At 50.1% G+C, this 16428-nt stretch overlaps 1 protein-coding gene across 2 annotated transcripts in view; it reads left to right on the top strand.

The window, feature by feature from the left end:
- Positions 1–5370: 5370 nt before the first annotated feature.
- The window catches only part of Cuedc1 (CUE domain containing 1), a 77972-nt gene continuing 66914 nt past the window's right edge, over positions 5371–16428 (top strand). Inside the window, exons 1-2 of one of the 2 annotated variants that reach the window (XM_036195854.1) lie at positions 5674–5741; positions 9179–9235. The gene's annotated coding sequence lies outside the window, so the exon portion shown is untranslated. Of the gene's footprint in view, positions 5742–9178; positions 9236–16428 lie in introns of both variants that reach the window. The other variant, XM_036195853.1, reaches the window with a different exon arrangement.

The raw sequence follows: 16428 nt of genomic DNA on the forward strand, positions 1-16428 counted from the left end.
TGCTTCTATGATTCAAGTCCTCAAGTGATGTCACTGGTGCCTGACATGTCTCCTTTAGTTTCTCCAAGCTGTAGAAGGAGATAGGATTACCCAAGTGGCCGAGTGGTCATCCCCCCCTCCCGTCCTACCATGGGCCTTGTTAATGTCTCTGGTGGTGCTCTGAGGAGTGGGTCTCCTGGTGGTGAGGACAAGGTCACTTCTGAAGCCACGGCTGCTTGCTCACATGCACTCTCAGTGCCTGAGAAATTCTACAGGCGAAGCATACTGTCTTCCCTGGAGCCCAGCTGTTGGGCAACAGCTGTCCAGTGGCCTCATCTTCACAGTGAGTAAAGATATACATCCCAGTGGCCTGAGCTTAGCATGGGCAGGGTCTAGAAAAAGGCTCCTATCGCCTCCCTGCTGTTTTGGGGAGCAGAAAGAATGGGGGGGTTGGTTCTAGCACAGGTAGGTGGGTGGGATGAGGCCGGGAAGAGGAATAGAAAGATGCCCTGGAAAGAGCCTCTCTACAGCATAGTGAGCTTTCTATTCTCGGAACAAATGCCTAACACGGTCACCTTACAAAGGGAAGGTTACTTTTGACTCGGTTTACCAGGTTTCAGTCAGTGATGGTGGTTTTGGGTCAAGGGACATCTACACCTGTGTATCTCTCAGGATGCTCCTGGAGAGGACAAACACATAGGGTAGTGACGTGGAGGGAAAGACCCACCCTCTGTGCAGCTCAACAAGAAATGAGGGGGAAGAATGCATACTAACTGTCCCTTTCTTTCAGAGCAAGTGCGTCTGTTGGTGATGCCGAGCTCAGGCACCAGCCTCAGGTCTTTCAACACGGACTCAGTATTAACTCCCACCACAGATTTCAGTGCAGGTCGGGACTACTGTGCTGTCCCACTTCGGGCTCAGAGCAGCTACTGGGTTCTTGCCTTCTCAGCTTCTCCAGTTTGCAGATGGCCATTTTGGGACTACCCAAAGTTTTGGACTATCATATAAGCCAACCTGATAAATCCCCCTTTTTATTGTTTTATTTTTATTTTTTTGGTTTTTCAAGACAGTGTTTCTCTATGTAGCCCTGGCTGTTCTGGAACTCACTATGCAGACGAGACTGGCCTCCAACTCCAAGATCCATCTGCTTCCTGAGTGCTGGCTTTAAAGGCTTGTACCAGCATGCCTAGCTTGTAAATACCCTTTTATGATATGTTTCATAATATATATAGTAATACATATACATATTGTACTGGTCCTGTGCCTCTAGAGCCCACCTTCTTACCCTGTAGGTCACAACCCCAGAGGGTCACAACATTCCTGGCAATAGTAAAAGGTTTCTGAATGCACAATGACCCAAAATGAATTTGAAATCAAACACTCAATGAATCTGAGAGTCGTCCCCCCTCCCAACAAGTTTGTGGGGTTTTTTTTTGTTGTTGTTGTTGTTTGTTGGTTTGGTTTGGTTTTGGTTTTTCAAGACAGGGTTTTTCTGTGTGTAGCTCTGCCTGTCCTGCAACTCACAAAGTTCTGGGCTCCAAAGGGTCAAGAGTTTAAGAAGTCTTGCTCCAGAGAGCCCTGACTAACACACTCCATGATCAATGTGCCCCATTGCTTTAGGGCCTGTGATGAGGCATGAGTTGGGCAAAACTGCTCATCCCTTGGATGGAGAATAAAGAGAAGAGGGAGGGGCTAGGTACCACTATCCTCTGGGAAGTCATGGGAAGACTTCACCATAGCCTACCCCCTAAACCGGCTAACACTAGGGACCAAGGTTTTCACACAGAGGTTTCTGGGTAACATTCCAGAGCTGAACTGGAGCAGAGTTAAATTTTACCCTCCAAGGAATGGGGAGTCACCTGCCATTTTCAAGTCTTCAGGGCAGCAGTTGCTAGCACAGGCAAGGATGGTTGGTGGGCAGGGCCCTGGTAGCAGAGTCTGAACCAGGGCACAGCATGGATATTCCAAATAAATTCTGAAAGTAGAAAGCCCTGAGATTACTGTGGGGTTTGCCTGTGAATTCGCAGTTCATGAATAAGATGCGTCTTTATCTTGGACAGAAATTTTGGCAAAGGAAAATGTAGGGATGCTGACTATATCTGAAGGGGAATTGGCCATGGTACAGCCTGTCCAAGAGCAGCTATGTATTCCATACAGTAGACTCAAGAAGAGAGATGCAGGGACAGACAGGTCATTAGCCCAGTGTCTTAGTCAGGGTGACTATTGCTGGGATGAAACACCGTAACCAGAGCCACTTGGAGAGGAAAGGGTTGATTTCACTTCCGCGTCCACGTTGTAGTCCATCATTAAAGTCAGGGCAGACGTCAAACAGGGCAAGAGCCTAGAGGCAGGATCTGATGCAAAGGCCATATTGTGTGTGTGTGTGTGTGTGTGTGTGCGCATATATTGCTTATTGACTTGCTCCTCAAGCCTTCTCAGGCTGCTATTAGAATCCAGGACCACCAGCCCAGGGATGGAACCACTCGCTATGGGCTGGTCCCTCCCACATCAATGGCCAGTTTAGAAAATGCCCTACAGTCTTGCTTAGAGGCCGATGGTAAGGAGACATTTTCTCAACTGAGGCTCCCTCCTCTTTGATAACTCTAGCTTGTGTCAAGTTGACATAAAACTGCCAGCACACCCAATCCACCTAAGAGCAGATGAAGAAATATATTTAATACGACACTAGCAGTTACTGAACATGTAGCGATCCTTGCGCTGTTCTGTGTGTACTTCAGAATGTGTGAACTGATTACATTCTCACCACAGTCCTTTGAAGTAAGTGAGGGGGGCTGGAGAGATGGCTCCATGGTTAAGAGAACTGGCTGTTCTTCCAGAGGACCTGGGTTTGGTTCCCAGCACCCACGCGGTAGCCCACATCCATCTGTAACTGCGGTTCCAGGGGATCTGATGCCCTCTTTAGGCACACATGTGGTGTACATACAAGCATGCAGGCGAAACACCCAAATACATACAGTAAAATAAAATGAAGTAAACCTTAGCTAATACAAATCAGGAAACAGAGGCACAGAAAGAGTTAAGTGCCTGGCCTGAAGCCATGTAGAGTTGGTGCTGCTCCACGCTGTTAACACATCCTGGGAAGCAGAGTCTGTTGGAAGAGCGGGAAGGAACTGGGTACTAGAGAAGGCAGTGAAGAAATGTGGGGGCAGGTGGGAAAGCCTTGTAAGACTGGGAATCTGTGGGGTGGGAGTCATTTCAAAGAAGCCTGAACAGCATCTGGGGCAGCATCAGAGCCAAGAAGTAGGGTGAGCAGGAGGTTCATCGGTTCAGGCAACCAGGTGCCTGCCAGGGCCTCCCACTGAGTGTAGCTCCTGGGATGCCTGGGGAAGAAGGCCAGACCACAGGAAACCAAAGCTAGAACGAGGCTGGGAAAAGTAAGAGACGTGTGTCTTCGTTCTAGAGGAAGTCTACTATGCATGGGAAGACATTGCTAGGGCAATGACTTGTGGGTAGCGCAGGATCAGGACGCGAAGTTTTTAAAGAGGACATCTTGAAGCGCTGGTAGGCTTGAAGCGGGGGCAGGGGTGGGTGGGAAGAAAAAAATTATTAAGAGTCTTCTGAAGCAGGAAGCAGGCTTGGCTAGAAAGCAAAAGGGGTCCCTCGGCAGCGGAGAAGAGCACAGGGGCCTGAGCCAGGCGGCAGCTGTTGGGAAGGAAGGCGTGGAAAAGGAGGAATGAACAGAGCTGGAAGTCAACAGAACGCCCAAGAAAGGGGGGTGGGGGAGGGCCGAGGTTTTCTGCCTCTGTGCCAGAGGTGGTATTCAGATGAGGGAGGGTTGACTTTGAGTTTGCTGTTAGCCCCTGTGAAGCGTCCAAGGGACCAGCTGCTGGGGACCCTCGGCAGGCAGTGGAAAGGAGGGGCTGCATTGTAAGCAAAAGACCTGGCCTGGGCCTCTAGGTGCTTAGAGGCAGTCAGTGGTGGGGGTGAGTGAGGTTGTCCTTGGGTACGAGATGCTGAGAAGAAGGTTCTAGGATTGACCCCAAGGGCGGAAGACATTAGCAGAGCCCACAGACAGGGCGCTTCAAGGAAGACTGTCCATAACATCGACTGGGTTTGTTAACGACTTTAATGAAAATACATTTAAACGTTTTATGTATTTAAACAATCCAGAGGCATGTACAAACAGGGAAATCTCCAGATTGGTCGCTGCCCCCCCCTCCTGAAATGTCAAAGCCACCGAGACAAATTAGAGGAAGATTGTGCCAGGAAGCAGAAAAGTGACCCATGAACTTAACAGTGTATATAGTATGGGGTGACACACTTCATACCACCATCAGACTTTGTGGGTCAAGAGGATGAGTCCTGAGCTCTCAGTGACAACCCAGAGTCAGCAGAGCACTCTAGATTCAGAATCTTGACGGTTTGAAGGTTCCCTAAAATCAGGTGAAGGAGCATGGGCAGAAGGGACCAGGAGATCCTCAGAGGTGAGGTTTCTTTCAGGGTATCCTCAGATTCCACTCTGCTGAAGAAATCACCCTTGACATGCAAATGATGGAAACACATTCGTGTCTGGGGCCTTGGTTTGTGGTTTTTACCATCAGATGTTTCTGTGGGTGAGCATGTCGGAGCCTTCTCAGCAAAGCTTGCGGATTGCAAAGCCTGCAGAGGAGGAAAGGGACTATTTCCAGGGTTCCACACACACGGGCAAGCTTTTCCAGCAGCAGAGTTTAACTCTTCCTAAGATGTTAATGATTCGACCTTTATCGTCTTTAGATACCCCCAAGGAAGCTCCATTTCAAAGCAGGGCTTCGTACTCATCCCCTCTGTCCCCTTTTCATCTCCAAATTAGTGCACGGAAACCAAACTACGTGGGAAAATAGCCAAAGTTGATGGACCGTTGATTAAACAGTTAGTGGAAACCCTTGTCCAGGCTCAGAAGCCCCTCAAGTGATGGGGGATGCTGGGTGGAAATGAGGTGATGAGTGGTAACTGCTAGGGTGAATGGGCTGTGGCTTTGATTTCCCGCCCCCACTCCACCATCTCCTCTGGCCTCGATACTAGATTTTATTTCCTTGAGAACTCTAACTCCACGGAGGCTTCACTTCCCCACACTCCTGGTGTCCCAAGGCCCAGAGGTTCATGCTTTTTATGACACCCTCATTCCAGGCTCCTGGTATGTATGTGTCTGCAGCCTCTCAGACCAACTTCGGGTTTAGGTGCCCTCTTCCCCAAATCTCCCAAGTCTCAAGTCCCCTAACCTCAACTCCTAACGGTGCTCCTCAAGTCGGCATAGTCCAGACGCACCGCACCCGGCCATAAAGGGAAGATCCGAGACTCCCCATTCAGCCTCCCAGTCCTCTAGGCGAGCTGAGGTCAGTGCAGATGGCGCGGGAATGCACCGAGGAGCCTGTCCCCTAATGTTCCCCAGATGCCTTTTTCCCTCTAACCCCCGCAACCGCGTTGGCTTCCTGACCCCTATTCCTGCTTCCCGGTCTGGGGGTGCCGCAGCCTGGGCCCCGGCGCGCGCGCAGCCCCGCTCCTCCCCGCGCGGCCCCACTTGTGGCCTCGCCGGCAGCCGCGCAGGGACAGCTGCATTTCTCGCAGCCCGCCGCTAGGAAGCCGGCCTCGCCTGCCTCGCTTTCTCCGCCTCCCGGCGCCCAGCCGCGCCACCGCGCCGCCGCGCCACCGAGCCGGGCCCGCCGCCGCCACCGCCGCCGCCGCCACCACCGCCGCGGGACCGCGCCCCTCCCCCGCCGCCCGGCCCCAGCGGCCCGCGGGAGCGGACGCGAGTGCGGTGCTCGGTAAGACCCCGATTCGCTCTCGCCGCCCCTACCGCGAGCTCGTGGGCGCCGCGCTCCACCCCGGCCCGGCGGCCCCACCTTCCCCGGGAGCATCGGCGAGGCGCGGCCGCGAGGGCCGGGCCGTCGCGAGTTTGAGTCCTCGCGCCGGGGCTACGGTTTCCCCCGGAGCCCGCGCCCTCCGCTCCGGTTCCGGGCGGCCCTCTCTCCGGCAGCTGCTCACTCCGTCCCCGGGCCCTGGGCGCAGGGGGCGTGCGGTACCCGTGGCCACGATCCGCGGGGTGGTCACCGGCCGACGCCGCGGGGAAGGGACGCGAGGCCTGGGGAGCCTGCTCCTCCCGGGTCTCCGCTCCCTGGTTCCCCGCTTTGTGTGGACACCCTCCCGGCTTCCACCCGGCATGGGGGCGCAGGCTGAATGGCGATGGCGAGGCGGGGGCCCGGGCTGGGAGCTGAACTCCTTTGAGAGGGAGGGGAGGCTCGCTTCCTGCTCCCACTGTGGTCACCGGTCGGTTCAGCCTTTTCTGGTCCCACCCGGTCCCCTGGGAGCTGCATCTCTCCGCGACCCGGCTAGGGAAAGTTCAGAATGCGTTGTCCCCGCCCCTGCTCCCCCGCCCCTCGGACTCTTAAGTGCCTGGGGCGCTGAGCTCCAGGGGGCCGGGGCTTGCCTTTATTCCTTGGTTTTCTCCCAGAGTGGTTGCCTTGCACCCCAGCATGGGCTTGCCCATCTACTCCCCTTAAAAATAAAGTTTTTAGCTCTAAGAAATTTATACTGTTATGAAATTCCTGGGGAGGCTGTTTTAAGGGAGAGAGATTTTAGATTTCCCTTATTTGTTTATTGTAGGAATAGAGTTTGAGGGGTAATTGGGAGTGTAATGATGAGACACCCTAGACATGATGTTAGGTAGAAGACCATGCTTCTTGATCTCCACCTGTTCCCTAGGCAGCCTGAAACCCGGGAAATAGACATTTTGTCTTGCTTATCTTGCAACACCCTAAACCACCTGGCCCAGGAGAAAGGGTTCTGGGGGCCCCTCGCCCCATTCTTTATCAGCTGATGAAGTTAACCAGGCTGCTGGAAGGAGGTGAGGGATATGCCTCCTTTATGGATCTCATCTCATTATGAAGTCTGGTCCCTGCTGGATCAGGTGTGAAGTGGGGATTTCCACTTGAATGGAAGGTGGCACCTTTGTGCTGCTGGCTCGGGGCCCCTAGAGGGTTGCATCCAGTAGGGTTGGGTTGAAATCCCCTGTCTGCTCTCTGCTGCTGCTGGAAAGGAGAGGGGACACTGGTGGGCACAGTGTTGAAGAGAGTGTGGGCAGTTAGGATAGCTGGTGATATGACAGTGGGGGTGAGAGAGGGGGAAGAGCAGGCCTGAACGTTAGACCAAGGGCTTGAGAGCTGTACCCTAACCGCACTTCCCAAACTTGCACAGGTGCTGGAACATCGGTGTGCACTGCCAGAAGGCTGATAGCCCCCTTGGAACTAGGGTTCTGATTAAGACCCTGTGCTAGAGTCTGTGGGCTAGTCCGGGCCTTTTGGAACAGATCCCTCCTTTGTGGCTAGTTAGTAAATAATCCCAGGGCACCCAAAGCGGAGCTCTTATGAGGTCCTTTCTCATGCCACTTTGAACTTGTGGCCATGGAGACCTGGAAGCTCTGGCCCAGGTCCCAGCTCCCTCCAGTTAGCTAGAGGACAGGGCAATTGAGGTGGCTGTTCTTTCAGGACTGAGTTTGCTGTCTTTGAGGTGGGGAGACCTTAGGCACTGTGTTGGGGCCTCAGGGCTGTTGAATTGGAGGAAGACAAAGGGACAGGTGTGGGGTGGGTATAGGACGCAAGCCTTTTAGGATCCCCTGTTCATCTTAGGGACATGAGGTTGAAGAGCCTTATGCAGAGTGTTCAGTGTGGAAGAACCTTCTAGGGAAGCCTTGGAGCAGATTTGCCCAGGAAAACAGTCTGGGTATCTGCAGTTCCTTCCATATCTGGGGACTTCAGAATGCAAGTGGAGGCCAGACAGGCCACTGGGGTTCATCTCCTGTGCAGCCCCAAAGAGAGCAGCCCTGCGTTTCTTCTCCGTAACTCCCTGGGTGTCAGGGTGCATGGTGTGCAGGTGTCTGTTCATCTATACCTGCTTGGGATCTGGGAGAGTCCAGGGGTCTTCCGTGTCAGACTTATCTGCCTCAGTACTGAGAAGTCTTTCTTAGGCTCACACCACCTCTGATGGGCCAGAGCAATTGAATGTCTTTTTTGTTTTGTTTTGTTTTGTTTTTTGAGACAGGCTTGGTTTCTCTGTGCAGCTTTGTACCTTTCCTGGAACTCACTCTGTAGCCCAGGCTGGCCTCGAACTTGCAGAGATCCACCTGCCTCAGCCTCCCGAGTGCCAATGAATGTCCTTTTAATGATGCCACTAACATTGTCTTTAAAACCAGTCACAAACAATACATGCAGTAACAATGCTTAGAAATGGAGCTCCCACCTCACGTAATAGGACAATGGCATTTTCGCTGTGCCAGCAAGGGTCTTCAGATTGTGCTGAGTGTGATAAGTTCTGACTCCACGGATCTAACTTGCTCCCCACACCATCTTATGTCATCCAGTGAGTAGAGTGTTTGGCATGCAGCATCTCTCACATCTGTTTTTTTGTTTTCCTTCAGAGTTCCTAAAGTCTCTCTGCTCCGTTACTAAGCAACAGAGCTGAGAATTTCCTAGAGCCTTGGACACAAGGCTCACCTCTGACCATACAAGGTGGTACCTGTGATTTGCTGGCTCCTGTGCTGGTGACAAATAGCAGTTCGGTTTGGAGACCCAAAATGACTATGGTCTAGCAGTCCCTGATATGGGAGTTGGATGTCTTGGTGGCGTGCAAGGCCCTTGTGGCGGCCTTCATTTTCCCTTGTGGCCAGGACTTATTTTTCTGCCAAAGCTCTGGCTTCCAGATGTTGGTGGACTCGAGATGTTAGCTGCACGGGCTGTCCTGCTTGCTGTCTGATCCTCTCTGCCTCCAGCCACCCAGAAATACCTCTAATGTGCCAGAGCAATGCAATAGATTCCTTCCTGAGAAAGCAGCTAAATCTTCTGAAGAAGTCATGGGCCTGGCATGTCGCTCGGTTGGGAGACTGCTAGTGTACTTGTCTAGTTCAATCATCAGACCCATATAAACTAGACAGGGTGGCATTAGCCTGTGGTCCAAGCCCTAAAGAGGTGGATGCAAAGGGATCAGAAGTTCAAGGTCATCCTTGGCTACATAGAAAGTTTAAGAGTAGCCTGGGTTAGGTTAAACCCTGTCTAAAAAAGAAAGAGAGAGAGAGAGAGAGAGAGAGAGAGAGAGAGAGAGAGAGAGAGATTAAAAAAATAAAACCATTCATAAACAGTAGATGGAGTAATTGCTTGAGAACATAACTCCCTTCTTTAAAACATAACCACTGCTTTTCTACTTTGTCAAGGGTCTTCAGTGAGTTCTTGGTTGGATACCAATGTCTAACCTGCACTTTATGAAGCAGGTAAGCCATTTTTATGCTCCTTTCTACCAAAGTGTCTTCGTGATTCGGTTTGGTTTTGAGGCACTGAAAATCCAGAGCTGTGCCCCTGCTGACAAAGCACATGCTCTATCACTGGGCTCCGCCTCTAGCATTGTAGCTTAGTGAATCCACAGTACTTACTTAGGCATCCCCAGGTGGCTCTGGATCTTACTCTGAAGCCTTGTTAGTACTTCAGCGTCTCCTTCTTAGAAGGCGTTGGAGGAGGTCTCGCCTGTGTGCTGAGACAGAATGATTGTTCCTTTCATAGAAGCTGTTGCTGTTATTTCTGTATGTGGGCTCGAAAGTTCTGATACTTGTTACTAAGGAAAGAAACTTTGGTCATAGCTGCAGCGGCTGGGACAGATGTGGTGTTGCGGGGAAGGGGACAAAAATGGAGGTCTGGGGTTGCTGAAATGTCAGGGTGATACAGGAAGGGTGAAGTGACTTAGTATTAGTAGGTTTGCTGTGGAATCAACTCTTCCCTGTTCTTTCAAAGAGTTTTCCCTATAGGCTGTGGGTAGAGATAGGGCTGAACGGCTTTTCTTTTAATGTTAGTGTGTCCCTCCAGAGGGACAAGGCACCTAGTGAGTGTTTGGCAGGGTGGAATGGGGTGGAGGGCTTGGTAAGGAGCTTCCTGTGAAGGGAGAAGCACAGGGGTTAGAGATATGGTATGATGGGTAAAAGCTTGTGCTTTACACACACACACACACACACACACACACACACACACACACACACACACGTAAAAAAATGTAATCTCACTCCGCCAAGCAGCCAACTCCTTGCAGTGGTCAGAGGTGTTCTTGTTTTGTTTTGTTTTTGTTTGTTTGTTTGAGACAGGATTTAGCTCTGGCTGACCTGGAATTGCTTGGTAGACCAGGCTGTCCTCGAACTTAAGATGTCCACCTGCCTCTGCTTGATGGGATGTGTTGATTTATTTATTTTTTTGTTTTGTTTTGTTTTGTTTTGTTTCGTTTTTTTAAAAAAAAATTCTTTAAAAGATTCATTTATTTTATATGTTTGAATGTTTTAGCCACGTGTATATTTGTATACCACATGTGTTCCTGGAACTGGAGTTATGTATAGTTGTGAACTACCATGTGAGTGCTGGACAGAAATCGGGTCCTCTGCATGAGCAACAATTGCTCTTAACTGTTGAGCTACCCCTTCACCCCATCGTATGTGTTCTCAGTCCTCAGGCTTGAAAGCTAGCTCAGTAGTTAGGAGTCCTTGTTTCCTCATGAGACCCTGTGAGATGGCATTCATTTTTCAGGTGAGGAAACAGACCTAAGAGGTAGCAAGAGGATAAATAACACACCACCTGAGATCATGTATCTCAAAATGGAAGAGCTGGAAGGGGGCTGAGGGAGTCTGGTGGCAGGCTCACACCCTTGGAGACATCCTCAGTAGCTCCCGGTTTAGTTGGGTGAGGTGGGGATAAAGGGGCTAGCTGCACTCAGGGTCTGCCTAGGCAGTGGCCAGTATCACTGGAACAGGTCTGGTAGGTTCTGCTTAATGCAGTTTGCTAAGAACTGCTGGCCAGACGGTCTGCTGAGGTCTGACCAAGGGCACAAAGCTCACCAAGGCATGGCCCTGCCCTCAAGAGGCCTGGCGTCTAATACCTATTAAGAAGACACACATTTTAGTCTAGCATTCTGGTCACCCTAGCGGGGGCTGTGACAAGATGAAACACTGGGCCAGGTGTGGAGCTCAGGGGTAGAATGTGAAGCCCTGGGAGCCCATGCCCAGCAAAGCGAAAATAAGATGAAACTCTGAAGAATCGGGTAATTGCCAGTCAGAAGATGCGCTTGAGCGGACAGGGCTTCTTGGGGGAGGGGACTTTTGAGTGGAGTGAGGAGATAGGGGTACTTGATATATAAGGTACTTGGTCTTGCCCCAGCAGACAGTGTGTTCCTATGCTGTGATGTTGGCACAGCCCTGCGGCCGGCCTGTGGGCATGTGAGAAGAGTTAGGGCTTTTGGATCCCGTGACATCTTTGCCAGGGGAGGTGCCGTGTGGTTAGCTTCCTGGACACCTTGGGCTCGTTTTTTTGTCGTTGAGGTTTGGTTTGTGTGTGTGTGTGTGTGGGGGGTGTTGTTTTTTTGTTTTGCTTTGTTATTGTTGCTATTTATTTATTTATTTTTCCAGAGCTGAGGACCGAACCCAGGGCCTTGGCCTTGCACTTGCTAGGCAAGCGCTCTACCACTGAGCTACATCCCCAACCCTATTGTTATTTTTTGAGACACTTTCGCATTCTAGCCCAAGCCGACTTGAAACTTAACTGTATTGGCCCAGACTGGCCTCAGAGTCTAACAGTCCGTCTGCCTCAGCTTCCCAAGTGCTGGGATCATAGGCATGAGCTACCATGCCAAACTTGAATTTGTTTTTTTGAGACATAGTCTCACTTTGCATACCAAGCTGGCCTGGAACTCACTCTGTAGCTAGGCTGGGCCTCAAACTCATGGTAATCTTTCTGCCTCTGCCTCTTCCCCTACCCAATGTGTTGGGATTATAGATATATGCCACCATGCCTAGCTACTTTTGTGTGTGTGTGTTTTTTAATTTTTATTACTTTGTGTGTATGGATGTTTTGCCTGCATGTATGTTGGTACACCACATTCCTGCCTGTTGCTCACAGATGCCAAAAGCGGGGAGGTCTTTCTTATATTCTTTGGAACTGGAGTTACAGATGGTTGTGAGCCACCATGTGGTTGCTGGGAATCAATCCCAGGTCCTCTGGAAGAGCAGCCAGTGTTTTAACCTCTGAGCCATCTCTTCAGCTAGGCTCTTGTGTTTTTGTTTGTTTGTCTGTTTTGTTTTTTTTGGTTTTTCTAGACAGGGTTTCTCTGTGTAGTTGTGGTGCCTGTCCTGGATCTTGCTCTGTAGACCAGGCTCGCCTCGAACTCGCAGAGATCCGCCTGGCTCTGCCTCCCAAGTGCTGAGATTAAAGGCGTGCACCACCACCGCCTGGCGCTCTTGTGGCTTTTAATAGCTAAGTGATAGTTAGGTCTTGTAATGCCTTCAGTGAACGCACTGAAGGGGTAGACATCATACAAGCATTGCTGCTCAGAACACAGCTGCTCACTAGACAGAGGACCAGAGGGGAACGCATTTAAATTGGGGGCGGGGATGACTCAAGGAAGAGACGGGGAGGATGTGCCAGACAGGCTGTAATGAGCAAGAAAAGTTACTCATTGGAGCAGAGGGGGATGCCCCCCTCCCACCAAAAAAAAAAAAAAAAAGTTTTGGAAATGGGAACAAGATTCATTTGTCTTTGTGGTTTAAGCTGTTTCATGTGCAGACAGGAAGATGAGGTGGAGGCCCCGAGAGGTCCATGCCTGCTCGGCGGTAAGAGGATGAAAACTGGAATTTTTGAGGTGGAAGGTTGCTCAAACCTGGCTTAACCTCTCTCCTTGTACTGTGGAATCGTTGAAGAATGCTGAGTGACAGAGGGTAGCCTGTCCATGAATGTAGAGCCAAGATGTAAATGCTACCTGCTCAGCAGCTGGGACTCATGCCTGGGGCCCCTGCCCTAGCTAGGGATGCTCCCTGGGAATGACCGGAAGCCTTGGGCAAAGTGGCAAGAAACCCGGAAATAACATTTGTCAGCTCCCGGCCGCAGAGAGCATGAGCTCTGTTCAGAAGATGGCTGTGGAGTTGCTGAGTTTTCAGCTTCAGCTCCCAAGTGAGCACCGGACAGACACAGAGCCCTCAGTAAACCCTGTGGAATGAATGAACCAGCAGTAGATGATACAAGTTAGTTCATGATCCCTCCCACTGACAGAAAAAGGGTCCTGATAGGCTGAAGGGCAAGAGCAAGGTTAACAAAGTACATCTGGGGAGCCTTCTCAAAATACATAATTCTTCTAAAGATCGTCAAGTGCCGACATGTTCACTCATCATGGCTTTTTCCTGTCCCCTTGCTACAAATAAAAAAGGCCCCAACTTTTAAGGAAAACATGTATCACGACAATCTCAATACATTTAACAAGATGACTACAGAAGTCTCAGAAGAAAACAGGCTTGTTCTCAAAAGAGACTCAATTAAGAATAAATCAGGCTGGGCATGGTGGCGCACACCTTTAATCCCAGCACTTGGGAGGCAGAGGTAGGCATATCTCTGAGTTTGAGACCAGCCTGGTCTACATAGTGAGTGCCAGGACAGCCTGAATTTATCTCAGGCAGACATGGTGGTGTATGCCTGTAATCCCAGCACCCAGAAAAATCCTGAGTTCAAGGACAGCCTGGAGTATATAGTGAGATCCTATCTTAAAAGAGAAAATGGGGTAGGGGGCGTGGCTCCACGGCTAAGAGTGCTTACTGCTTTTGTGCCCATGTTGGACCACTTATAACCAGCCCTGACTACACCTCCAGGGGGATCCGATGCCTGTGGCCTCCCTGAGCATCTGTACTTGTGTGCGCACGGGAGCGCGTACATGCACACGTACAATTTAAGTAATTTATTTTAAAAACAGGGCTGGAGAGATGGCTCAGAAGTTAAGAGCTTTGCGTTTCCCAAAGCTGGATTTGGAGCTTTGCTCGGGCGAAGATGTTCTGTGGTTGTGTGGGGTGACGGGGCTCAGGAAATGATTTCACTTTGTTTGGGTCTGAGATTGGTTTCAGTTCCAGGCTGTACCAGGGCCTGGAGGCTGGTGAGAGTTGGGGAGAGGCCCACTGGGAGGGAGTTTCACTGTTGTCTGTGTACAGGGCTGTCAGGGTGGGTGGAAGCGGGGATTCCTGGGCTGAGCAGGGAAGAGAGGTGAATCTGAGGTGGAATTAGGCAGCAGCTGTTGAATAACCAGAGGCTCAGCTGGGGGGGTTGATGTGGGAGTGGAGAGGGCGTGTGAAGATGTATACCCCATGGTACAAGATAAGACAAGAAAGTCACAGATGTAGGCCGTAGCAAGGTCTTACCCATAGATTACCTGGGTGAGGTAGCTCTCCCACACGGTGGAGAAAGTAAATTAAGCATGCTACAAGATCAAATGCATCGTGTGCTGGTTTCCTTAAGACTAGCCTCTCCGGGCCTGCAGAGACGGGTCAGCAGCTAAGAATGCTCTCTATTCTTCCAGAGAACCTGGTTCCCAGCACCTATGTCAGGGGGCTCGCAACCACCTGTAACTGTAGCTCTAGGGGGAATCTGACTCATTCTTCTGGCCTCTGAGGACACACATGTAGCATGCTAGCACCGTACCTCCCCCCCCATCTCTCCCACACACTGTTTTCTTAGATTAATTTATTTTATGTGTATGAGTATTTGCCTGCATGTATGTATGTGCACCACATGTGCCTAGTGTCCTTGGAGGTCATAAGAGGGCATCAGATCCTCTCAAACTGGAGTTACGGTCAGTTGGGAGCCACCATGTGCCACCACCATGTGCTGTGTAGGTGCTGGGAACCAAGCCTGGGTCCTCTGCAAGAGCAGCAAGTGCTCTAACCGCTGAGCCATCTCTCCAGCCTCCGTACATGCTTAAAAAAAATTGTTAAAGATGTATTTTATGTGTATGTGCCTGAGTGTATGTATGTGCACTGCGAGTATGCAAGTGTCCTTGGAGTAGAAAAGTGGTTGAGTCCCCTGGAGCTGGAGTTATAGCTGGTTATGAGCCAGCACCTGAGGCGTCTGGCAGAGTGGTACATGCTCCTAAACTCTGATCCATATCTCTAAGCTTTAAAAAGGAAAAAAGAAAAGAAAAGAAAAAAGATAACCCCTTCCTGAGACATAGTAGCACATACCTGTAATCCCAACTCTTAGGAGTTTGATTAGTTTGAATTCTGTCTAGGCTTCATAGTGAGCTCCTGGTATGAACAGCCTCCAGTCGTAACATTTTCTCTCATTTGACTGGATTAAAAAAAAAAATGACAAACGCAAATTGAAGAACTAATTGTTGCAGATTTGCAGACCTTTGCATGCTGACAATCCTCTGAGACCTCAAGCTGTCAATTTTCCCAAGACAGTTCGGGGCCAGCGGGTGGTTTCACAGGGCATCATTACCCTAGGAAGTCAGAGGTTTCCTCCAGACTGATTCTCTGGGAGGCATACACAGATGTTTTTGTCCCTCTTAACAAGTCATAACATCTTGCATTTGGTTTTTCTTTTTCTCTTTCTTTCTTTCTTTCTTTCTTTCTTTCTTTCTTTCTTTCTTTCTTTCTTTCTTTCTTTCTTTCTTTCTTTCTTCTTTCTTCTTCTTCTTCTTCTTCTTCTTCTTCTTCTTCTTCTTCTTTTTTTTTTTTTTTTTTTTGTGTTCCGAGACAGGGTTTCTCTGTGTAGCTTTGCACCTTTCCTGGAACTCACTTGGTAGCCCAGGCTGGCCTCGAACTCACAGAGATCCACCTGCCTCTGCCTCCCGAGTGCTGGGATTACAGGCGTGCGCCACCACTGCCCGGCTTTCTTTTTTCTTTTCTTATTTTTCCTCGAGACAGGGTTTCTCTGTGTAGTCCTGGCTGTCCTGGAACTCAGATCTGTCTGACTTTGCTGATATTAAAAGCCTGTGCCAGCCGGGTGGTGGTGGCTCACGCCTGTAATCCCAGCACTCGGGAGGCAGAGGCAGATGGATCTAGAGAAACCCTGTCTCGGGGGAAAAAAATGAAAAAAAGCCTGTACCAACACCACTCAGCTGCATTTAAGTTTTCTTTCTTTCTTTCTTTCTTTTTTTTTTTTTTTTTTTTTTTCTGGAGCTGAGGACCAGGGCCTTGCGCTTGCTAGGCACTCTACCATTGAGCTAAATCCCCAACCCCTGATTCTTCTTCTTCTTCTTCTTCTTCTTCTTCTTCTTCTTCTTCTTCTTCTTCTTCTTCTTCTTCTTCTTCTCCTCCTCCTCCTCCTCCTCCTCCTCCTCCTCCTCTTCTTCTTCTTCTTCTTCTTCTTCTTCTTTCTCTTTTGGTGGTTTTTCAAGACAGGGTTTCTCTGTGTAGCTTTGCACCTTTCCTGGAACTCCAGAGATCCACCTGCCTTTGCCTCCTGAGTGCTGGCATTAAAGGTATGCGCCACTACCGCCCAGCTTGATTTTTCAAAGTCATCCGTTCATTTGCCTTTTATTGATTTTCTGTGTGTGTGTGTGTGTGTTTAGGTAGGGTTTCTCTGGTAGCCTTGGCTGTCCTGGAATTCTCTCTGAAGACTAGGCTGGCCTTGAGCTCAGAGATCCTCCTGTCTCTGCTTCTTGAGTGCTGGGATTAAA

This window comes from Onychomys torridus, chromosome 8 (assembly GCF_903995425.1).
Source record: "Onychomys torridus chromosome 8, mOncTor1.1, whole genome shotgun sequence".
NCBI lineage: Eukaryota > Metazoa > Chordata > Mammalia > Rodentia > Cricetidae > Onychomys > Onychomys torridus.